Source organism: Dipodomys merriami, unplaced genomic scaffold (genome assembly GCF_024711535.1).
Source record: "Dipodomys merriami isolate MVZ:Mamm:240054 unplaced genomic scaffold, mDipMer1.0.p SCAF_167, whole genome shotgun sequence".
NCBI classification, from domain to species: domain Eukaryota; kingdom Metazoa; phylum Chordata; class Mammalia; order Rodentia; family Heteromyidae; genus Dipodomys; species Dipodomys merriami.
Genome location: NW_027203015.1, coordinates 1,315,710 through 1,342,026, shown reverse-complemented (window position 1 = coordinate 1,342,026; position 26,317 = coordinate 1,315,710).

The following is a 26,317-nucleotide window of genomic DNA, read 5'->3' as shown; positions in this document are numbered from 1 at the left end:
AAGTTCATACAAGATCTAAAACAGAGCTTCAACAAAGAATTTTAAGCCATCAAAGCTGACCAATTAGAAGGAAAAAAAAATAATGAGATGTACAAGTCGTTATGTCGAAAACGAACTTTACAATTTTGGTGTGGGGTTGGGGGGGAGGATTTTGTGGGGGGGGGGAAGATTGGAAGGGGTGGGAAGGGAAAACAAATGCGTAGGCTACAATGCTTGATTATAAATGTACTCATTACCTTGCCCATGTAATTGTAACCCCTTTGTATAGTATTTTCACTTTGTTTGGAGACGGCTTGACTGAACAATCCAACATACACATGATAGATTTATCATGTTTTTCAATGTAATTGTCAAAATAATAGAGAGCAAAACCGAAAGGCTAGAAAACATCTAATCCAAAGCAGTAAACTTTTGTCTATAAAATAATTGTGAGGGTCTGTCTCTTTGAAAGTCAGGCCCCCAAAGTGTGAAAATGTACTTCCTTTAGTTTGAACAATAAAGCACTTAAAAATCATCTGATAATGTTTTACATATCTTGCCTTGGACTTCTCATGTTGGAGAAGAAGAAAGGTTTGAAAAAGTTCAAGACTGACTATTCCCCAGATCATTCTTATTAATCAGCTATAGCAATGGAATTAGCCTTGGTTACTCCTAGTATCATACTTATTTACATTTAGAAGCATTATTTGTTGCTGGGTTATAAGCTGCAAACCCTTGAGTATTAATAAAATCATTTCCTGAGAGGAATGTTGCTGTGTAAACAAACCTAAAATATCAAAGACGGCCTAGTGGAAACTACTTTCTAGCTATATCACAATCTGAAGTTTCAGATTTTGTTTCCCATTGTATCAGGAAATTCATTTTTGTTATCTTCTTTTTCACCATCTAGTGATTCTATAACATCCTGGGATTGCTATATCTTTACTGGATTCTCTAATTTCTGTTGGAATGTTAGGAAAAATGGAAAATTGAGTTCCTGTTTCTGTTTTACTTTATTATTTTTATTACTTTAGAAAGTGTAGCTCAAGGGGCTGGGAAGATGGCTCATTGGTAGAGTGCTTGCCTTGCAAGCCTGAGGCCCTGAGTTTGATTCCTCAGCACCACATAAGCAAAATGAAAAAAGCCAGAAGTGGCGCTGTGGCTCAAGTAGCTCTAGCCTTGAGCTGAAGAGCTGAGGGACAGTGCCCAGGCCCAGAGATCAGGCCCCACAACTGGACCCCCCAAAAAAAGAATGTGTAGCTCAAAATGACATAAATTATTTTTTTTATAATATTAGGAGACAGATTTAATTTCCATCGTCTTACCCTAGCCTTCTACGTAACTTTGGTACTTAATGATCCACAAATGTGAAAATAAAGATAGGGAGCTTCTTATTTAGATATTGTTTAGTATTTCCAGACTTCATTAATGCAAGACCCTTAGTAGTATATACATCATACATGTGTACATCACCAGTGGCAACTTTTTCTTATTCTCAGAAACAAGGACATATGCTGTCCCTGTATTTGCATCAGGAAAAGGCAGTAGAGTTAGTTTACTAAACTAAACGTGCTGTAACAAATTTCTACTAGTTAAGTGGATTGTACCATCTGTATTTATAATTTTACAGTTCTAAAGGACAGAACTCTAAAAGTAGTCTCACTAGATTAAAATCGAACCACTGACAGGGCTGAAATACTTTCAGATGATTTTAGTGGAAAGGCATTTACTTCCCCTTCCGCTTTCCAGAAACTTCATAATCTGGAATGTTGTCTTTACCTTTATCTTCTGATGTAGCTTCTTTACATCTTTGTGCTGGTTCTTACCTTATCATGTCCCTTTTGAAATACAGGTGGGACTTTTAAGTAGCTATTTGAGTATGTTTCTCCCATCTGATAATTATTCAAATTGGCATTCCTTGGGTGATGAAAGGTGATTATTATATATATATATATATATATATATATATATATATATATATATATATATATATATGTAAATCTACGTTTGATGAATTAGATATTTGGGGATGATAGATATATTGGGAAGGTATTTTGCTGTTTAGCATTCTTTCCACTATAACCTGCTATCCTGTCATTAAATTTGAACAACATATAAGCTATTTGCTTTAAAATCATCTATTTTTCATTATGTTTAGATACGGATAAAAATTTAGCCTCTCAATTCACACAATGTTAATACAGTCTTATTTCATGCCTGCCAAAAGCAAACAACAAATCACTATTTATTAAAAATTATTTTTAAAAAATTTAAAAATTTCTATTTATTAAAAAACTGTTTTAAAAAATTAGCCAAGGACAAGGAATTAGAGAACATTTGATACTGAGACAACATAAAATCTCAAAGAATCCTGGAGTAATTATTTCAATATTACATTTTGTTCTGCTAGGAGAAGAAAGCATTTTATCGACAATACTTTATACTTTCTTACCTAGTATGTTTATTTTTCCAGAAATGGAATTTGTTAAACATTGTGACTATCCACCAGAATAAATGCCTTCATATGCCTGCATCTTGTGCAGATTGCATAGTCAATTAGATGTAAATGAGAGTTTATCAGTAGCACTTTTAAAAAATGCAGAAAATGTGGACAGGGAGCCAATATACATATTATTCCACCATCACCTTCCACATCCTCCTTCTTCCTTCCTAGGAAATATACCCAATCAATACAAAGGCTTAGATATTTGGCTCTTCAGATTGTAAATGGATGCAGAATATTATGGGTGTCAGAGATGACTGTTAATGATGTTTTATGTAATAATTTCACATGTAACAGCCTTATGAGTCCTGCAGGTCTTAACACTATATTTCCTTAGTGATGCGATAGGAATGTCAGCCTTCCTGGACTTAGTATTGTGTTCCACTTCTTTCTATCACATGGCCTGAATTATAATACATAGTAACAGAATGAAAAAGTAATGTCATCTTAAGAAAGTTACTTAGGGCTCTAGGAATGTGGCTTCATGGTACAGTTTTATATGGGTAAATAAACCACTCGAACAATTCAGGGACAGAGTTTCCTTCAATCCTTAGAATATTTTCTTGTACAGTAAAAAGTACAGCACAAATTAACTGAAACTTTGTCATTTCTCTATGTTCAATTCCTCTCTTGGGATCAGTTTCCACTTGAAATAACAGTTCCTTCCACTTAACTTCCAGTAACAATCTGTGGTGCTGCTCGAGGTAAAATGAATGTTTTCTGGCTTCATTGAAATAGCACAAAGACATCTTCGGACATGTAACACGTGTTTCAGAGACAATTTAGTAAAGACAAAATATGGAATTTAAATGGTATACAAAATCTTTATCCATTCACATATGGTATATAAGATGATGTTAAGTGAAATGAACACCAAAATAGTTACACAACATACATTTTTTCTTGCTTGCTATTGTTTTTAATGTATCTAAAATGTACTATGTGATTTTTTTCTTTCTCTTCTATGCTCTTCCCCAATGATATAATCCCTGTTTTCATTAGATTTGATGTCAGTGCCCTGCATCTTGTATATACTTTTTTCTAATATGGGGAGGGGAAGGGAAAAAACAAAATGCTGAAACAAGGGTACAGTATGACCCATTGTAACAGTGAGATGAAAAAGACACTATGTAGAAAACGAACTTTACAGGTTCGGGAGTGGAGGGGAGAGTTGGGGAGATGGGGAAGGAAGGGATAGCAGAGGAAAAACAAAAGAGGAGCTAAGAATGCTCGATAGGAAATGTTCTCATTACTTTACTTATGTAACTCTAAGCCCTCTTACACTATTTTTATAATAAAAATATGAAAAAAAGATTATACAGGAGTATATTAAGTTCAAATTTCATCAGTACTCCATAAATGAAGGCCAATTTTTAGTGGGAATATATTTCTCAGAAACGTTTATTTTTGTTGTTGTTTGTTCGTTTTTTTGTTTGTTTTTTTGCTAGTGTGTGTTGTGCATTATTTCCCAAGTGTACATAAGTTAACAGTAGAAGAAACAATAGGAATAATAGGAGAAAGAATTGTTCTGTGTTTAAATATAATGGTTCAATATACTATAGAAGTCAACTTTGAAACAATAAAGCCAAGGCCAGTATGTAGAACTATGGGAGGGATACAGAGAAAGCACTACTACTACATACAACATGAAGGATGAGTCCATTCTCTTTCATCTTTTAGCTCTAAATCATGGTAGCTAATCAATCAAATTTTTAAACATAGAATGGAAGAATGATTCTGGTTCCAAAGCAAGTTAGAGATCATGGAATTAACTGGAAAAATAGGCCATTTCTTTTTCTTGGTTTTTTCTTACTGTTCTATGTTAATGCAAATAGGGGGGCTTGAATTCTGGGCCTGGGCGATGTCTTTCCGCTCTTCAGCTCAAGGCTAATGATCTACCACTTGAGCCACAGCACCACTTCCAGTTTTCTGGTGGTTAATTGGAGATAAATGCCTCAGAATCTTTCCTACTTGTGCCGAATTTGAACTGGAATCCTCAGATCACAGCCTCCTGAGTAGCTAGGATTACTGGCATGAGACAATGGCACATGGCTTAAGCTCACATTTCTAACAGTATATACTCAGGAAATGTAACGTGTTTGTTCACCTATGTTTATATGAATTCTTAAGTTAAAAATCTGGACTAGAGTTTTGAGTTCACACTCACAAGAATATTTCTAGTTTTAAAGTTGATACTGCTGGAAAAATAAAACCTAAGAAGGTAAAAGAGTCTGGGAAGTTCAGTTTGCATCCAGCCTGGGAAGAACAGTGTTTGAGACACTATCTATAATTAGCCAGCCAAAGCTGCATTGGAAGAATGGTTCAAGAGATGGAATATCAGTCATGATTGAGATTGCTCAATAAGAGCTTGAGGCTTTTGCATACATACATTCAAACATATACATACAAACAGAGGCACTTATATGTGCACACACAAATACACAAATGAATCAACTCTCAGAATATGTAGAAAAGTTAGAAAACAATAGAAAATATGTCCTGAGTAAGACTAGATTAAATGACATTTTCTAATATTAAAAAGTCCTCAAGTGAACATTCCTTAAAAAAGTTTGAGACTTTTACATAGGTAGGGAACAGAGATAGTAAGAGAGTTATGTAATGATGATTAAATGGATCAGATCCATGGAGGAATGAACCAGAGACCCATGCAGGTGCATCTGAAAATGTTCATATCCTGTGTCAAATGTTAGAACATCTTTGCAAATTGTACATAAACAGTCTGAGCAGTCAGTCAATTGGATAAGATCATTGGAGAAATTCAGAATTGCTAGTCTCTTTCTGGATTAAATAAACCAACAAATTGTGGCAGGGCAATATGACAAAAGCCTGGAATTCTAGCATTCAGACTAAGACAGGAAGTTAGAGAGTGGAATTACATAGTGATACCTTCCCTGGACCAGGTAGTATAATTTTGTCTCAATGAAACATACTAAACAACAAGAAAGGTATACAAGGTTGGATGTTTGGGCTAATTTTGTCATTATCTTTTTAGAAGTCAAGTTTCCTATTGAAATGCAAGTCACCAGTCTTGTGCTAGAAATCTATTTTGAGGCAAGGATCAACCAAAGTCCTATAGTTGCTGCAGATACAATCTATTCAATACATACAATCTGTTCAACATCAAACAACTATGGATTAATTGGATGAGAAGAGCAAAGAATTTGGCAAACCAGAAATTATTAGGTTTAGGGGAAAATGAGGGGAAAAATAGGAGTAGAGGGATTTGGGAAGGTAAAAGAGGAGAGAATTTAACCGAGTCTTAATCTCAGAAAGGGAAATAGAATGGACAGAATGATAGAAGAGAGATTTAAAAAAAATAAGGAAATTGGAAAAACAAAAAGTAAAATTTAAAAAGTGAAACCCGTGAAAATTATGTAAGTTTAAAGATGATATTGAGAGAAGAAAAGAATAGGATGAGAGAAGGGGACAGATAGAAAGGAGACATGAAAAACAAAAAAATAAAAATTATTAAAAATAATACTCAGTTGTGTTTTTAATCTCTCTTCATTACATAACATTCCTAGATGGATAATGGCTCATGGTTCCAACCAAAAATTTGAAAAAATAAGCATCATTCTGTTTGATTCCAAAGAAATGATGACAGATTGCAACAGTTTAAGCCTGGAGTAATTGCAAAGTTCATCTAATGTATGATTTTCTAGAGCTTGCTAAGTTAGAATTTATATTTAAAATTAATATTTTGGTTTTGTTTGTAATTTCATATTCTATAGGATACTACAAAATTCTTTTTATGTAGAGGGTTTAATTGACAAATTCACAAATGATTCAGACATTCTATTTGCCTAAAATATTCTTTCAAGCAAGGTATAGTTAGAATTTAGTTAATAGATAATTCCAAGAATTCATGTATAAAATAATGTGAATATTCTGGACAGAGTTGCCAACAAATGGATGATATTAATTTATGAATGTAGAAAAAGCAATTTTTTGAGGCTTTGGTGTATCATGTTATGAAGAGAGTAAATGTGTGACATGTTGGTTCTTCTATCTACTCCTAACACATTAAGCAATTTCTTTAATTATTTGCCTCTGTATACAATGAGAAAAATGCTAGAGTTGGCGCTTGTTTTATTTTATTTTATTTATGTTGTCCTAGAGTTTGAACTCTGTGTCTGGCCACTCTCTCTGAGCCTGTTTGTGCTCAAGGATCGTGCTATATACCACTTCAACCTCAGAGCCACGTGTCTGTCTTTTCCTGAGAAGTTTATTGGAGATAAGAATCTAAGGAACCTTCCTGCCTTGGTGTGCTTTGAACCATAATCTTCAGATCTTAGTCTCCTGAATATCTAGGATAGTTTAAAAAATATAAATATAAATAATATTTGCAAGTGTTTTGATTTCAAGAATACCACTGGTGGGGGGGCGGGGCGGGGGGGAATGTTGCAGCAAAGTTTAGTGTAGTGTTCTTTCCACAATAGGAAGGCATCATATTAGTAGAAGTGTAGAATTTTTTCACAATAATCATAAGCTATTCATGATGTAAATTAAGGGAATTTTAAGGTGCACCTTAGAAGATGGAAACTGTTGGGGTGGGATGACTTTATGGCATAAAAGCTTGGGATTGAAGGTCATAGAAATAATAGCTTAATCTGATGAACAAATGTTTACTTTTGAGGAATTAATTTTTACAAATACTTCATAGTTTTATCCTCTACTAAAATTTGGCTATATTTTCTGTTGACTTATCAATACGTAACACCTCATTGGAAACTGCATCTATTGCAGAAATAAATCACATGCCAACAGGTACTGTTTTTAAGGTCTCTGGAAAGAAATGTTCAGAATTTGAAAATGAATAGTTAGTAGTTACAGGAATTTTGAAGAATACATATATTCTGTCCTGTTAACAATTATTCAGTTTTGAAAGTTAGAACTTTCAATTGAATTAAACTGTTTTCTGTTTTACTATGAGACAATAATAAAATATGTGTTCTTCAAAATAATGACAAGTATATTGTGAAAATATTGTATAGTTGGATATCATTCAAGTTGATTACCCTCTGATAAAGAAAGGGTAATTCAAATTAGATGCCATATTTTAGCTATGGTAAATATTACTGTGATAAACATAATTGTTCTGGTAGCTTTAGTGTGGCCTTGTTTGTGGTCACCTGGTTAAATGCCCAGAAGTGGGATTACTGAGTAATAGTGGAGCATTATTGTGTACATCAAGGATAATCTTAGTAGATAAGCAGAATAGCTATGTAAATATGACTGTATAAGGTGATTCTAAGTGAAATGAACTCCAAGACATGTTCTTTGTTGTTGTTGTTCTTAATGTACTAGGTGATTTATTTTTATCATTTTGTGTTTTCCCCACCTATGGTTTATCCCCTGTAGTCACTGTATTTGATATTGATACCCTGGGTATTGTAAATATGTTGATCTGAACCTGGGAAGAGAAATGAAAAAAAACAAAATGGTGAGACAAAGGACGAAGGGGGAACCTATGCAACAGTGATACAAAACAATATGTTGGATATAATCTTGGGAGTTGCGTTGGGAGGGAAGAGGGAGAAAAATGGGTGAAGGGGTAACGTTAGAAAAGAAATGAATTCATTACCTTACTTATGTAACTATAATCCCTCTGTACATTACCTTGACAATAAAATTTAAATAAAAATAAAATAAAATAAAATATATGAGAGCATCAATACAGTCGATGGGAATAGGGGAAATTCTGTACTATACAAAGAAGTGTAGAACAGCTGTGGAGAGCAGCAATTTGACTTTAACATAGGAAGTAATAAACTAGGATACAGATTTTCATCTTCATGTAAGTCACTATAAAGGAAAAACAAAATGTATAATCAGCAAACCAATAGCGATAAAATAGAAAACTAAACAATTAAGGTGAATAGATGACTTGGACCAAGAATAACAAATGACATAATTAGGAAACAATAACAAGCTGGTAAGTTTAAAAAGTATTACCCATAATTCTATTAAATGCTGTTTACATTACAATTTGTTAGAACTATAATTCAAATCACAGTTTAATAGTATATCATTTTGATATTAATATATTTATTACTTATTTCTTAATAGTGAATTTTTAATAGATGATTTTAATTTCTGCATCTCTAGAAAAGAAAAAGGGAAACTAATTTTAATAATATATTTCATGAATTGTAAAATTGAGAAGCATTAGATTTTAAACAAACAATATATCATCATTGTTTCATTTGTGTGAATTAATGTATTAATTCAAAGTGTATCCTACACTCAGCACTCATCTTAACATCAAATAATAAATTATTGCACATGGCTCTTGGTATTACATGGAAAGGTTCAGCACTGTAGTAAAATTCACACTACACAATACAGGAGTGTATGACTCCTCTAATCTCACTTAAGTTGTGGAAATTTGATTTCTACATGCATGTTAAATTCCTCTCTAGGTGACATCTAAAAAGTATATACAATTATATACACGAGGGGTATTTCAGATGATACTTAGAAGCCATATTCATTAATTAAATTTTTACTATCTTGTGTACCAAATAAATATTTATAGAGAGACTGAATTTCTGAGTAGATGATGGTGTATGTGTGCGAGATTATTCAGATTGAGGTTTATTTTATAATTCTGACATTGTTTCTACAGTTGGATTTAATTTTCCTTAAGGGGTTAAGTGTATTATATTGGATATATGAAAGTAAACTGAATGTCTATTCCATTAATCCTTTCCCACTTGTCTAATTCCAATATAATTATCCCTGTGTTTGAAGTAATGAAAATAACAACAGATATAAGCAAGATAAATTAGTCTGTAGTAGACAAGTATTTTTACCTTTATTTTGATAGTTGGTCTTCTTTACACTACAAAATATTCTTGGGAAAATGTGCTGCAGGCTGGTCACAACTGTAGAATATTATGGTTTGATGTATCATAAGAGAAGGAAGGAAGGGGAACCTTCCTTCAAAAAGTCTGCTCTGAGGAATATGATCTGCTTTATGTTGGTGACTTGGAAATGAAATTTTTTCAGTCAACCTTGAAAAGCCACATTGATAGAATATTTCTGTAAGTTGTTACAGAGGATTATTGATGCCTTTGCAAGGATGTCAGATTGCCTCATTTTGAGAAAATTAAAGCAGGAATTTAGTCAGCTGTTCTTTCTATCTTTAGGAGAAAAAAAACATTGAATCTAGGTCAGGGGATCACTGGGACCCTGAGAATCTACTATCTTGAATAGTAATCCTAGAACTCTAAAACAAAAAAAAAACCCACACAAAACAAACAAACAAAAACTCAGACAGGGCTGCTATCACAGCCTACATGAAGGCAGGCAAAAAAATACAGAAGCTGACAGTCATTTTGTTGATAAATAATATAGTTTTTATGAGGCAGACTGAAATGAGGCTCCAGAGAGAAGGTCAGAAAGACGGATCAGAGAGACTAAAATCGATCACACAAAGTTTAGAAAGTAGAATTCCTTGTAGAACTAATACACCAAAGAAAGCCTGTGCATGTAAGAACAAGACAACAGACCAAAATCCAGAAATGCACATTTCCTTAGAGGTCAGCTTAATGAATTTTCAATGGACATCTGTGAATTCTTAAATATTTGACCACATGTGGGAGAAAGCTGAAGAGAACGAAAATGTCATCACTCTGTTAGGATGTCCAATATCACATTAGGAAGTAATCAAGCAAAGATTTGTAATAAAAAGAGAAAACAAATATTCCAAAAGAGGGTCTCACTTGTTTTGATGTAACAGTTCTTGATTTAGGTGTTAGCAATTGCCCTACAATTGATCCAGTCCCAAAGCTGAGTTGATATTGACTGCAGTATTCCTACATGAACAAAAAGAAAAAAATTATAAATGTCTGATGAAATGAGTTGAAGGTGAAGTGTTCTAATTGTGATATCTGAGGTCTAGACACAAGTGAAGAGGTGCATTTTCTTTTCTAAAAATCCCCGATTATTATCCTAGTGCCAGTGTCTCAGAGCTGTAATCCTAGCTACTCAGGAAGCGGAGATCTGAGGACTGTGGTTCAAAGACAGCCTTGGCAGGAAAGTCCTTGAGAATCTTTTCTCCATTTAACCACCAGAAAACCAGAAGTGGAACTGTGGCTCAAGAAATACAGCACTCACCTTGAGTTGAATAGCTCAGGGCCAGTGCCCAAGCCAGGAATTCAAGCCCCTGGACCAACAACAGCAACAACAAATCTCTCTTTTCTTGGACTGCCTGCATCTTTTCCTAATATTCAACAAAGAAGCCATTTTATCACCCACTACCTTTAAGTCCTATGCTAGGTACTGCAAATAGAATGATTTGGTATCTTATGTCAAACAGTTCTTATTTGTGGGAACAAATACCAGCAGCGGTAACTTTTTTTCCAGTCCTTGAACTCTGGGCCTGGGCAATGAACATGGTTAAACTGGTAGCCTTTCATGTGAGATTGTTATTTATTGGATTACTACCCAAGAGGGGAATTACTGGGTCTTAAGGGAGATCTATATTTAATCTTTTTAGGGAACTCGGTATTGCTTTAAACAGTGGTTGAACAAGTTTAATTTCCCACCAACAGTATAATAGAGTTTCCAATTGGCTACATCCATGCCAGCAATTGCTATTGTTAGTTTTCTTGATAATGACCATTCTAACTGGGATAAGGTAGAATATGTATTGTTTACTTGTAGATTTGTGGCCACTATCTAGCTACCATAAATGAATGAATCCATGAAACCTATGTTGCTCTGCGTCTGCATTCCTTTCTCTTTTCTCTTATTATAATTTTCCCAAGCCTTTCATTTTCCTTAAGACTGATGAAAAGTCATCCTTTCTGATGGGTGAATAGAATTACATTGTGTGTGTGTGTGTGTGTGTGTGTGTGTGTGTGTGTGTGTGTGTGTGTGTGTGTGTGTGTGTGTGTGTGTAAGATGACTATAGGCCCATGACTATAGGCTCATTTCTAAGCCTTCTGTTTCATCTGTAATTTTGTAATTCCATATTAAATTTGAATTGTTTTCTCAAATTCATTGAAGAATATTGTTGGGATTTTGATGAGTATTGCATTGCCAATTGTTTAGGGGCACTATTTCAGTTTTCAAAATGTTAATTCTTCCAACATTGAGCATTGAAAGACTTTCCATTTCCTTGAATCTCCTTCAATTTCCCTTTTTAGATTTTTAATGTTTTTAGAGTAGAGGTCCTTCACATTTTTAGTTAAATTAATTAATTCCTAGTTTAGTTGTTGTTGTTTGGTTTTGTTTAGGTTTGATTTGATTTTGAGGTTAATACATATGAGGTTGTTTTTTGGATTTCAGCCTGGAGTTTCCCATTTTTGGTCAGAAAAACTACTGATTCTTATGGGTTTTGCTGAAGGTTAGCATCAACTTTATTAACTTGAGGGAGGAAGCTATAGGGTCCTTTAAATACAATGTCATTTCATCTGTAACAAGGGATAGTTTTACTTCTTCCCTGTTTGTATCTGCTTTATGTTTTTCTCTTGTATATTGCTCTTGCTAGAAAGTCCACTACCATATTGAAGAGTAGTAGAGAGAGAGGACATTCTTGTCTCATTCCTGATGTTAATGTTTTCATGCTTCCACTGTTAGGTAAAGGCTAATTATCTCTGTTATATACATACTATGTATTATATTGAGTAATCTTCCTTGCATTCCTAGCTTCTCAGACCTTTGAACCATGAAGTGGTATTCGAGCTTGTTAAAAGCTATTTCTATACCCCTATAGAGGTTCATGTGTTTCTTGTTCCTGCTTCTGCTGATGGTTTTTATTATATTTATTGACAAGTATATTGAATCCAATTGTATGAAAAATGAATCCTATTTGATCACACCATATGATTTTTTGTTAGTTCCTTAAATTGCTTGGTGAGAATTTTATTAATAAGTTCTGCATCAATGCTTATCAAAGATTTGTGTTTATATTTCTCTTACTTTGGTGAGTTCTTATGTGATTTGGGGAAGAGTCTAATTTCTAGCCTCAAAGAATGTGTTTTGAAAATTCCATTTCCCTTTCTATTCCATTGCAGAGTTAGATCTGAGTATTGTAAGTTCTTTGCAGGCCTTAATTTCATGATAAATTCATTGAGTCCTAGATTTTTCTGGAATGGGATATGGTTTATTGACATTAAATTTTCATTACTTCTTATGTGTTACTTCTTGGTTCAGATCGAGTATAGGAAAGCATCAATCTCTCCAGGATTCTCCACGTGATTGGCATAAGGTTTTCAAAGTACTCTCTTATAACATTTTTAAGTTTGCTTGTATCTGTTGTGTTGTCTCATTTTGGTCTCTAATTTTCTCTATTTGGGGGAGTTCTCTTATTTTTTTTTGGATTTTATATCATGAATGTGATATAGTTAGGGGTGGGTTACTGTTACATAAGTAATAACTACATTTTTAACAAAGTTACCCCTTCCTCATTTTTTCCTCCTTCCCCCAACCCTGACATCCTACACCCCAAAGTTATAAAGTTTATTTCTAACATAGTGTTTAGTGTATGTTACTGTTGCTTTGGTTAATCTTTGTCCAACCATTTCTGTGATTTCCCTTCCTTCCCCAAATCACATTAATTTAGGTATAAAACAATGGTTACAGAAATAAAAAAAATGACTACAGGGAATAAACCAAAGGGTAAAAACTAAATAGAAATAACTAAAAACTGTTCTCTATACAATCATCTTGTATCCTTTTCTTGGAGCTCATTTCGATAAGCATCATTTTATATGCTGATATGCACATTGTTATTGAGCCATTTTGAATATCCTAGACATATTCTAGTTTTTCCAAATGAGTGCAAATCTCTAGCCTATGATTCTTTGGATCTGCCTTGTTTGACTTACTATGTTTTCCAAGTGACTCGATTTTCTTACTAATGGTCAATATCATTCATTCTGACAGAAGCATAGAGTTTTGTTGTGAATATATATGACGTTTCTTGATCCATCATTGCTGGGTGATAGGGGAGCTCTCTTGAGGAACTTCTATATTTCATTACAGATTATTTGAACAACTTAACATTTTGACCAATAGTGTAGTAATTTTCCTTTTTGGCCACATCTCCACCAGTCCAGCATCTGTTATTATTAATTTTCTTCATAATGGTCATTCTAACTGTGGTGAGGTGGAATGTCAATGTTGCTTTGATTTGCATTTCTTTTATGGCTGGAAATTTTGCATATTTCATCATGTGTCTATTGGCCATGCATATTTCTTCTTCAGAGAGGTCTCTCTTTAAATCTTTAGCCCATTTATTAAGAGAGTTGTTGTTTCTTTGAGAATTTTTTTTGATGAGTTAATTTTTGGGGCTCTAAATATATTTGAGATATGAGGCAATTGTGCATTGCAGAGTAACTAAAGTTCTTCACCAAATCTTCGTGCTTTTTATCTATCTATCTATATAAATTCTCTTCTTAGTCAGATTTGGTATGGGTCTGCCAAGTATGTTCATTTATTTAAAAAACCAATTCTGATTTGTTGATTCTTTCTACGTTTTATTTTGACTATATTTAGTTATTTCTCATTTAAATTTTTTTGTTTCTGTCTACTGCTTTGGGTTTGGGGCTTCTTCCCGTTTTCAAGGAGCTGGAGATACATAATTAAAATATTCATTTGAGATTTCCCCAATTATTGATGTAGGCACTCTGAGCTATAAATCTTCCTGTAATTACTGCAAATACCAGAGGAGCTGGTATTTTGTGTGTTCATTTTTGTTGAATTCTAGAAAAGTTCAGATTTCCATTCTAATCCCTTCAGTGTCACACTGGTCATTCAGCAACTTTTTGTTCACTCTTCAGGAGTATGACAGTTTTTTTTTTTTTGCTTTAGCTGTTTAATTCTAAGTTTATTCTGTTATGGTCTGACAAGATTTGGGTATTCAAATAATTTTTCTTTCAATTTGGACAGAATTTCTGTGTGACATAGATATGTTCTGTTCTGGAGAATCTTCCATGAGCTGCTGTGAAGAATGTATATACTGACGCTGAATATATATTCTGTAGATGTCTGTTAGGGTTTGGTGGTCAATGAAGTTATTTAGGTCTGCAGTTTCTTGGTTGAGTTTTTCCTGGATAACCAATCCATAGATGGGAATGATGTGTTGAGATGTCTTTTTTGGTTAAGTAGAATTTGGTTGATGAAGTGGGATGCTCAAGGATTCAGGTCATTTATATTTAGACTGGCTATATCTCCTAATGGAGAGTTGCCTTTATCAATATGTAATGTCTCTTCCTACTAATTTTAATTTGAATTCTATTTTATCTTATGTTAGTAATTCTACTGTGGCCTGTTTATGGTGTCCATTTGCTTGAAAATTTTACTTCTATCCTTTTAGTTTGAGTACGTGTTTGTTTCTCTCAATAAACTGTGTCTCTTGAATATACAAGATGGATGTGTCTTTTTTGATACTACTATCTAATCTATGTCTTCTATTTGGATATTTAAATCCATTGATATTGAGAGTTAAGACTGAGAAATATCTGATAAGTCCTACTATGTTATACCTCTGCTGTTAGAAGCTGTGCCTCATCTACTGCTAATATATTTACCTTGTTCTTTGGTAGGGAGAATTTTATAAAACCAGTTCCTATTCTTCTTGATCTTCTCTATGTTGGATATATTTGATTAACTATTATCCTGCTGATTTGGTTGAGATACATTGTTTCAAGTTTTCTTTGTCATGAAATATTTTTATATATCCTTTAAATGTAAAGGAGAGGTTGGCTTGGTACCATATTCGTGATTGGTAGTTGTTTACCCTTAATGTTTGTCTTATATCATGCCAGGCTCTCCTTTTTACCATATCAGCTAAGAAATCTATTTATTCTGACTGTATATACTTTATAAATACTCCGTCTTTTCGCGCTGGCAACTTTAAGAATCCTTTCCTTGATCTTTAATGATCCTCTAATGGATTATGATGTGGTGGTGCATTTTTCAGTTCTAGAATTGTTTGGTGTTCTAAAGGCTTCTCTTCTCTAAATGAGTCTATCTCTTTGGATGTTTGTCTTGTTCTCTGCTAGAATTATGTAATATGTTTCCCATCAATTTAGTTTCCTGCTCTTCTTTTTCTTGATACCTATCTCCCTGAAATTTGATCTTCTGAGTCTTGAAGTTCAGGCAAGATCTTTTCTTATTTCTTGGATTTGTTCTAAATGATTATCTCCTCTTTCCTGTTAGACCTATTCTGTCTTTGACCATGAGATTATCTTCTATGTCATCTATTTGCTGTGGAGACTTTCTACTTTGTTTTGGATTTCCCCGTCTTCTAATTTTGGTCATTTTTATTGGTTCTATCGCTTTATTAAAGCTTTGTTTTAGGTACTGTATGGACTTTTTGTACGTATTTTCTTTGGGTGAGGAGTAGCAAGGGTTGTTTTCTTAGCTGTGTCATCTCTCATATCTTTTAACTAGGCATCTATTTTTTCTTGGACTCCCTTGCCTTCTCAGTATTTTTTATCTTTCTGTTTGTAGTCTCCATGTATTATTTTGCTAAACTTTGGTTGGTCTCATCTTGTTCACAAATTTCCTTGTAGAGGTTTTCTATCTTTCCTTTAATCACATTTTTCAGAAGTATTTGTAATGTATTTTGATAACTATCTTCAAGGTCCTTGATTGTCTGTTCCAATGTCTGGTTATTTACAATGTGATTTACACTACCTTGACATCATTTTTCTTGTATTTTTCTGATTTATTCTGTTCATTTGGAGATTTTCTTTTGGTGGATCTATGATCTTAATATATGACTCTCTGTTTTCTTGGTTGCTTTGCCAGGTGTTGGTTTTCTGTTGTGATTTGCTTTTCTGGAATTAGGTTTTTGTCTAGATCATTAAGTGTAGGAGTAGAAACTAGTTGTGGTGAGATGTTGTGATGTTAATACTTGTGGTTCCAGCCACAGTTCACACTGTCCAGTGGTATGGTGAATTGTCTCTGTATATGGATGTGGCCTTCTGTAATGCACATTTCTGTTCCTGCTTTTTTCAATGTTGCTCTATTTCCACACTGCAGATGTGCTTTTGAATATGTTGGCCAACACAGTCACAACAGTCACCTACCTGGCTGGGTAACTTTTCATAGATTTCTGTTTTCTTCTGAAGACAGTACAAACTCTTCTTTCGAAATGTATATCTATATGTAATTATAGCTGACTTAGTGTGACCCTCTAGAACTGGAGTACCTGCTAGGACTCTAAATCTCTGTTTCATTAGAGAGAGCTAGGGTAATCTTCTGTCGTTGTTTTTCTTCATCCTGATTTATTTATTTATTTATTTATTTATTTATTTATTTATTTATTTATTTATTTATTTATTTATATCATTTTTTGGGGGGGGATCCAGACATGGGGCTTGAACGCTGGGCCAGTATGCTGTCCCTCAGCTTTTCAGCTCAAGGCTAGCACTCTACAACTTGAGCCACAGTGACACTTCCATTTTTTTTTCTTTTTGCTTATGTGGTCCTGAGGAATTGAACCCAGGGCTTCATGCATGCAAGACAAGCGCTTTACTACTGAGCCACCTTCTCAGCCCAGATTTATCTATTTTTATTGTGGAACTTTTTCACATAATTTAGGATTTGTGATTGTTGTTTAGGTTATTTTTGTTTTTCTGTGTATGTTACTTTGAAGTAGTGATTTCAGGCTTGTATGAAGAGACAGTAAAGTATGAAATGTATGTTATTTTTTTTAATAATATATTATTTTATTTGAGAACATACTGTACAGAGGGGCTACAATTACATGGGCAGGATAATGCATACATTTCTTACCAAGCATTGCAGCCTCCTCCTTTGTTTACCCTTCACCTCCCTTCCCAGCCTCCCCCCTCCCCCCACCCAATTATACCCCCCTCCCACCCCCACCGACATTGTAAAGCTGGTTTTGACATGACATTTTGTACTTCTCATTGTTGCAACAGGTCCACCTGAATCCTTAAACGACTTGTTTGCCCCCATCTCCTCCACATGTTATACTGACATCAAATATAGTGAAAGCGGGGGTTACACTGTGGGGGAGAGACATACAAAGCAACAAAGAAATAATCTTATAAATGCGTTAGAAACATATGCATGAAAGAAACGAAAACATTAAAATACATATTTAAGGGTTCATTTTCCTAACATCACATTATCTGACCTTTTCTGCTTGACTCATACCTATACTAGATATTGCAAATAAGGGAAACCATGGGACCTATGCTTCTTTGGGCCTGGCTTACTTCACTTAATATAATTTTTTCCAAGCCTTTCCATGAAATGTATGTTATTATATTGAAGGAAAGAGAGCAAATATTTTAACTTTTTGCTACACAATTAAATTAATATTAACAAAAGCTAATTAAAATTATTACTTATTTACATTTCAGAGGATGAGTATAGTACTCTTGGATATCTTGGAGGAAAAGACATTAGACACATTATGACTGATGCCTTACATTGAAATTACTGTCTAAACTTTCTTCTTCAGAAAAGCAAAAGCTCCATTTCTTTCATATTAGCATTATAAAATCATACTAGCTGCATGTTGAATTGTTTTCCTCTGCTATTTTCAATTCAATTCTTCATCCATGAGTTACCTAGGGCTTTGAATGACCAATTCCTTAAAAATATTTATATTGCTTATATTGTGATGTAAATCTCAGTAATATTAATATGAATTTATCTGATTCTCATCTTGAGCTACATTCATATGAAATTTATGCAGTCTCAAGCAAGGAACCTATTTTACTCTTTTCTATGTTTTAATCAATAAATCCAATCTCTTTAGAAATATATTCTCATATTTTATATTGCTCCAGTAAACATCATGTGTTTCTAATACTTTTACTGAAGTAAATATAAAGTTTGGAATAGGAAGACTCCACCCCATTATCAATTTAAAGTAAACTCTTGAGCACTACTTTATATGTAAAAATAAAAAGGTCCAATGCACATGTTCATAAACAAACAATCTATTGGTTACGTAAATTAGACACAAGAACTACCACATCAATTCTCAATTTACTTAAAGGCACCAAAATATTGTGTTCATAAATATCACTCATTTTAAGAAAATGACTAGTCAATACAAAGTTTATATTATTTTTGAAATTTGCAAAATGAAAATTACTCCCAGATTTACTGTCAATATCCTGTGTCCAGGAATACATTTATTCAGCAAATAGAGAAACAAAAAATAAGGGTTCGTCACATAGAATGAAACATGTAGTAGCAGACTGTCTGCTTAAGATTATAAGTATATGCAAATTGTGTGATTTATTCAAAGAGACTATGAACATTCATAAGAGGATTTGTGATCAGAAGTGATAGGTAAGCAAAGTAACTGGAAAACTGTATATGTAAATTGAGGTTTCAATATAGGATGACAAGTTTTCAATACATGAGCCTACAGAAGTTGATTTTGTATCTCTAACATACATTTTCCCACATACTCCTGTTCTCTTACCTCCTTACTTGATCAATATTCCTCTAATTTCATGATGTCAATTTCTACTAAAATAAAAAGGTGGGTGTTTTTATTGATCTCGAGATCCAATACATCTGAGTATTTTGGAGTAGTATTATGAATTCATGGAGTTTGACTTGAATGTACTTGATTTCAGGGAAAGATACAGGTCCAGGCAAGATGCTAAAGCAAAGAAAAACCTATGGAGGAAACATAAATCAACTATAATTACAAAAAAATGGAACTGATATCTCATTTGTCTGGGTGGCAGCTCTGTGTGTGTGTGTGTGTGTGTGTGTGTGTGTGTGTGTGTGTGTGTGTGTGTGGAGAGAGAGAGAGAGAGAGAGAGAGAGAGAGAGAGAGAGAGAGAGAGAGAGAGAGAGAGAGAGAGAGAGAGAGAGAATTTTATTGTGGCTTCCATATTTACAGTCCATATAGCATTTCTTGTTAGGGAGAAGGTGCTAATATCAGAGCTCTGATAGCACTATCACTTTTTATTGTGACAAACACTTGCTTAATATCTAATTAAAAAGGGAAAATAAACTAACATCTTAGGTGATTGTTTTGACTATTAATTAGTATATTGAAGGCCAAAGGTAGGAACTGGAGATCAATATAATTTTTTTCCTCTCTTCTCAATATTATACAGCAATAGCTGTGATTTCAGGAGTCTCCTGCCATGTACTGACAGCTGAATTACTAATATACTTAACAATATGAAACATATGATAGAGAAATAAATCAGCCAGCAAGCAAAAAGAACAAGTAATAAGATTGAACTTTTGAGCAGGGTTGCCACATCTTTTGGGAATGTAATTCCTTCATATGAACTTCAAAGTTTGTGGCTTTCCCTGTGTGATTATTGGTAAGAATGTACTGTAGAAACAAGAATTCTTATTCAGCCAAGTAAAAAGTGCTCATGATCCCATCTTCAAGTTGCAAATTTCCATTCCATGTATTTCAGCACCTCATACTTCCCTGTGGGAGACAGGAAAAAATACAATTTTCTTTGATTATTAAAGTATTCAAATTAGTTTGTACAGGCATGATTTGTATAATTACAGAACTTCGTAACAAATGTAAGTAGGGATTATGTCACAAATGTAAAATATAATTAAAATCACATAACAAGACGTCACAGCATTTTGTGCAAGAAAACATACATTAGGTTAGTTGCAGAATTTATTTTTGGAGATAACTTTATATGAAATTAAAATGAACTTTATCTAAGGATTGAAACATCTTATTGAAAAATATATGTCTTAGAGATATTTTGCTGCATAATTTTAGAGATACGTTGGACCCATTGCAACAATGAGATGTACAAGATGTTATGTCGAAAAGTGAACTTTACAACTTTGGCTGAGGGGTGGAGATGGGAAGGGATGGGAAGGGGAAACAAAGGAGGAGGCAAAAATGCTTGTGTACTCATTACCTTGCCCATGTAATTGTAACCCCTCTGTACGGTATTTTCACAATTAAAATAATAATAATAACAATTATTATTATTTATTTTATTTATTTATTTTTATTTTATATATTATTATTGTTATTGTTGTTGTTTAGGTTCAAAATGCAATTAAATTTTAGACCTACACGCTGAGCAAGAGATAGGATAAATGTGAAATAGAAGCTTGCTATTAACATTATAATTTGGTTATATGTAGGCTTAGGATTAGGTAAGGTGTTGCAGTTAGAGTTCGGGTTAAGATGTAAGATATTGTGTAAAACTGCAGCATATTTTAAGAAGAATGAATAACATCAAAGTTACAATGAATGAAAACCAGTGTCGGTGTTACTTTAAACATTCAGATATAATTTTGTTTAAAGTGTAAGTTACTGTTTTAGTTCTGGTTAGGGTTAGGGAAGGACAAGCTTTAGGGTAAAATTTAGTTTTCGACTAAGAAGTAGAAGCAAAAAAATGTGTGATTGATTAAATATAGACAATTTTCCTTACATTAATCATTCAGTTTTAATTCAGATTGTGATTAGCATTAGGTTTCTGCTTAAAGAGGTTGAGGATAGAGTAAAGAAAAGGATTAAACTGGTGGCTCATGCCTATTTACCTAGCTACTCAGGAAGCTGATTTCTGAGGATCAGAGTTCAAAGCCAGCTTAGCAGGAAAGTCTGTGATATTTTATCTCCAATTAAGCACCAGAAACTAGAAAGTGGTGATGTGGCGCAAGTGGCAAAGTACACACCTTGAGCCGTAGAACCCAGAGATCGTCCCCATGCCTAGAACTCAGGGATAGGATCTAAGACCAGAGATGAAGCTCCACGACCAACAAAAAGATAAAAAAAAGAAATGGGAAAAAATGTATTGTAAATTTGAATTTATTTTAGGTTCTAGGAATTCAGGAAATGCTGGGATAATGGAAGTACAATGTATTTCATTATATTAGGATTTGATATCAATGGGTACAATGATTCCTCTTATGGAATAAGATAGGTTCAGAGATAAGAATGAGAAAATCTGTAGGGTTTAGGAAAACTTGCAATTAATTTCGAGAATTACAAGTGGAATTTCAGTTAGGAGAATACAAAATGATCATTTTTCATAAATTTTAGAATTGGGTTAGCATTAGTGTCAAGGTTATGGATAGGATTCCATCCATGGTTAGGGTTAGAGTGAAGGAGGAACAAAAATGGGGCTCAAATTGAAGGTAAATTTTAGAATAAGCCTGGTAAGAATTAGAGTGAATGTCAGCTAGAATATTGCTACTAATATTAGAATTTACTTGCAATTAGGCTTATGTTTATTCTCAGTTTTCCAGTTAAGATTAAGTTAGGGTTAGAAAATGACTAAGATATTGGAAAAAATTGTAAGGCTTATTTGAATCAAGTTAGGAGAGTGAAAAACTAGTGTACTTGTGTGAGTGTTAGTATTGATTATAATTGGGATTAAGATCAGGGTCAGTATTTTGTTCTGATTATGATTAGTGTTATGAATAGGAATTTTTAAATAAAATTTAGTTTTCACTAACAGAAAGAAGCAAAAATGTCAGGCTGAATAGTAACTAGAGCATGATCATTATATTTATTTCTCTGTGATCATTCTTGTAATGATTAACGAGAGTTTTCTAGCCAGGTTTAAGTTGAGAGTTAGGTTTAAGTAATGGACTAGGTGGTAAGTAAATCTGAAACTGTTTTAGGATACAGTGGTTTAGGAAAGGTAGATCAATGGATAATACAGTATTTTTAACGATAATAGAATTTGATGACAAGTAACATAATGGTTCAGGTTAGGGAACAAGAAAACTTTAGAAGTAGAGTTAGGAAATTTTTCGGAATTAGGGCAAATTGAAACTCATTTCCATAGTGCAAATTGGAGTTTTCGATAGAATGAATAAAAACTAGAGTATTTTTCTTAAACATTAATATTGGACTCTCATTAGGTGGAAAATTAGGTTACAATTCCAGCTAGGCTTAGTTTTAACATTAGGCAAATGGAAAATTTAGGGTCAAACTGGAAGTAACTCTTCGAATAACAAGTCAAGTTAGTATTAGGATGAATATGAAATAGGAAACTGCTAATAATATTAGGATTAGGGTATGATTAATGTGATGGTTAGCCTAAATGTTCCAGTTAGGGTTCAGGTTAGGAAAATGGCAAGATATTGAGTAAAACTACAAACTATATTAAGAAAGATGAGTTGAAACAAAGATAGGAGGAGTAAAATCTAATGTATTTGTGTGGCTTTTTGAATCCAAAGGCAACCAGTTCTAGGGTTAGGGTTACTTTTATAATTAATGAACTAATGAATTAAAGGCACAATTATTTCATTCTTACAAATCAAGACAGTCATGATTTTGAGAACAAACTCAATTTTTTGCATGAAAATATGTCTTGTAACCAGGATTAAATAATAATGAACAGGGTGTCATTTATTAAAATTAGGTAAGTTGATGATACATCCAAACACATAGGACAGTAACTCAGACATGTTACTGGGAAAACAGACATTCTACTTGCTCTAACTGGGAAATGTGTGTGTGTGTGTGTGTGTGTGTGTGTGTGTGTGTGTGTGTGTGTGCGTGTGTGTGTGTGTGTGTGTGTGTGGTGGGTTGGTGGGTGAGTGTGTACACCCACAGGTCTTCAACTCAGCCCTGGGTCCTTTTGTCAGCTTATTCTGTGAAAAGGTCTCAATAAACCACGTAGCCACAGGAACATCTTCATAGATACTAATATTGGAATCGCTTAAGTGGAATTGTTTAATTTGTTATTTTCACAAATAAATCAAGATGATTATGTATTTTGTTTCTTTTCACTGCTATTGGATCTTACCTTGAGAATATTTTTTTTTCTTAGCAAAGTAGAGAAAAGCAATTGGATTGAGGAAGTAATATATGACTTTCATAGAATGCAGATGCATGGATTTGGGTCTTCTGTCATTTGCTAAAAGTTTCTTCCAGAAAAGGTTATCAATTAATTATAAATGATGCATAATTCCTAGATATTACAGTTATCACATACACTTTTTGATTGAGGTATCTCTGTATAAACTCAAAAAAAACGGACCAAAAATCTCAAAATAAAAAGAAATCATATCTTTGTTTTAAACACTGTAGTTTACAAAGAGTTTTTAGCCAACACTGAAAACATCTTTTTAGGTATTCTGCAATTTGTGTGAAGTATTTTTAACAATAGTTTTCTTTTTTTCCTGCAATAAAATTCACATGCAATATATAATCTCCTTTTATTGTATACATTTTAGTGCTTTGGAAGTAAATTGTACAATAATAAGTTTTCCAAGCCTAATTTTCACAAACGTGCATTTCCTCAAATAGAAGTGCTGTAAATTTTAGAACAGACATTAAAATAGATATAAAATTCACTTACAGGAATTTATCCAGCATACATCCTCTATAGTGTGTCTTTTCAATTTTGTTTTTGGGGATTATTTCTAGGATCTCACACATGTTATTCAAGTGCACTGTCAATGAACTACATTCCCTGTCCAAACAAGTTTTTTACTTCTCTTTAATACATATATAGAAATTTAATGGCTCTATCATATACAATTCTCTTTGACCTTTTGAAGACTTGAAATCTTGCTTGGTAAAAGGATCGCAGTATTATACAAATCATTCTGCTATGTAGAGGTTATCAATCTCTCCACAAATGCATTACTATATTTTGTGCATCTTTTTATATTAAGGTAATACTAGTGAGTTTTCTTTGTCTTTTTTCTTAGATAATAAAGAGGAACTTATTTCAAATGCTGCTCCTATTGACTATTAATTTACATATGTTCTTCAAAGAAATATCCTATTCAAAGAAAATTTATATAGCATTAGAAGATATAAAAATACTTACTATTCAGAATCATTGTAGCATTAACAAATATGTTCCCTGTATCTGTTGGATATGTTTTCACTTCAGTTATAGTCTCCTTTGAATTATGAACGACTATTGCTTAATAAAATCCAGTTTATTCTTGCATTTCGTTAGCCACTAATGCTTTCCATGTCAAATTTTTAGAAAGCTTTACTGATGCAATGTCATGAAATTTTACATTTATGTTTTATAGGTTTTCACATCTCACATTTAGTTTGATAATCACTTTTTATTTTAAATTTTTGTATAACGCTGGAGGTAAGATGGGTGCCTGAGGCTCATTATCAGTAAATACTGAGATCTGAGGATCACAGTTTAAAGCCAGCCCGGGCAGGAACGTCCATGAGACTCTTATATCCAATAAACCACTAGAAAAACCAGATCTGGTGCTGTGACTCAAGTGGTAGGGCACTCGCGTTGAGCGGAAGAGCACACGGACAGCGCCTAAGACCAGAGTTCAAGCCCCATGAATGACAAAAAACAAAACAAAACAAAAATGGATTGAGGTAGTAGTCTAAGATCATTCTTTAAATCTCTAGAGACAATAGTGCCAATATACCCATGAAAGATTCTATTTTTATTTCATAAAATCATAGGATAGTTTTCAAAATCTTTTTACCATAAAACTGAGAATTTATTTTTGACAAATATTACATTCTTCTATGTGTCTGGTCTTGTAGTAGAAGTATGTTGTCTTCACTACTAAACATGGTAAAAAGATTCAAAGCTAGTATGAAGCCTGAAGCTACACAATTTTACAAGATTGTTCTGACTGACATGTATTCCTTGAATTTACATACGAGTTTATTGAGCAGGTGGACCAATATTCTACAGAGATATCTAGATGTTTGATAGTCACTCATATTTTGTACCTTGGAAAAACACAAGATCCCAGATATTATATATAGAGAAATGTCTTTAGAGAATACGTGAAACAACTAAAATTAATTTAGGAATGAGTTAAGATTTAGATAATGCTGTAGCATAATAAATCTGAATGATAACAACTTGAGCTGTACAACAGAGGAAAGTGAGAGGGGAAAGAATGATGGACCACATAGGAGCTATATGTCATTGCTCTTGTGTTTCAAAAAACAGAAAGAATTCAGAGAAAAGAAGGAGAAAAGTAAAGTGTCCTGAGTCAAGTTTCTTTTTAATCCATCAAATAGTCTGGACCAAAAGTCAGTGAAAATGGGAAAAAATAAAATAGAAAATAAAGCATTGTATATACCTGTTACAATGTAAGGAAATTGTAATAGGAATATGATAATTAATTCGCAAAGAAATAAGAGAAATATTAGCTAAACTCTAAAGGGAAAAACAATGAAGAGAGAAAAGAAGCAAAGTAAAACCTTTATCAATAACAAACACAAGAGTTTGGAAGTGGAAAGGCAGTGGGAATATTCTATGTAACAAAAAAAATTGTTAGCGTGGATAGAATATGGATCACATTTTATCATATATAATTTTGAAAAAGCATACTAGGAATGAAAGCTTGAAACTCATGGTTTAAAACACTATTTGCATTATAACTAGGCAGTATTGCTCAGTGGTAAGCCATTGGCTTTGCATATGTGAAGCAATGGTGTGATCTCCCAAGCATTACAAAGTACACACAAAGCACACACACACAAAAACCACATAAACACGCACATATACACCACATACACACATTTGGAATATTGATATTATCATATTAAAGGGTGGAAATTATCATAAATAGTAAAAGTATGTTAATATATGAAATCATAATATTGCTCATACTATTTAAAAGTTTAGTAGAAATAAAATAATCACAATATACTTGGATTTTAATAGATTAGGTAAATTGAAAATTAATAGAAGAAAAGAGAATATTTGCAATTAAGTTTAAATAATTAATATTTTGAAACATGTGCCCTTTTATTTTGACAAAAGATTGATGTTACTGGTGTTTTAACCCAAGATTTAGAATATGATAGGGAGGTGCCCTATATAACACTAGCGATGACTATATCTCTAATCAATTCACTCTGAATAGTTTTATAATAAGGTGAAATAGTTT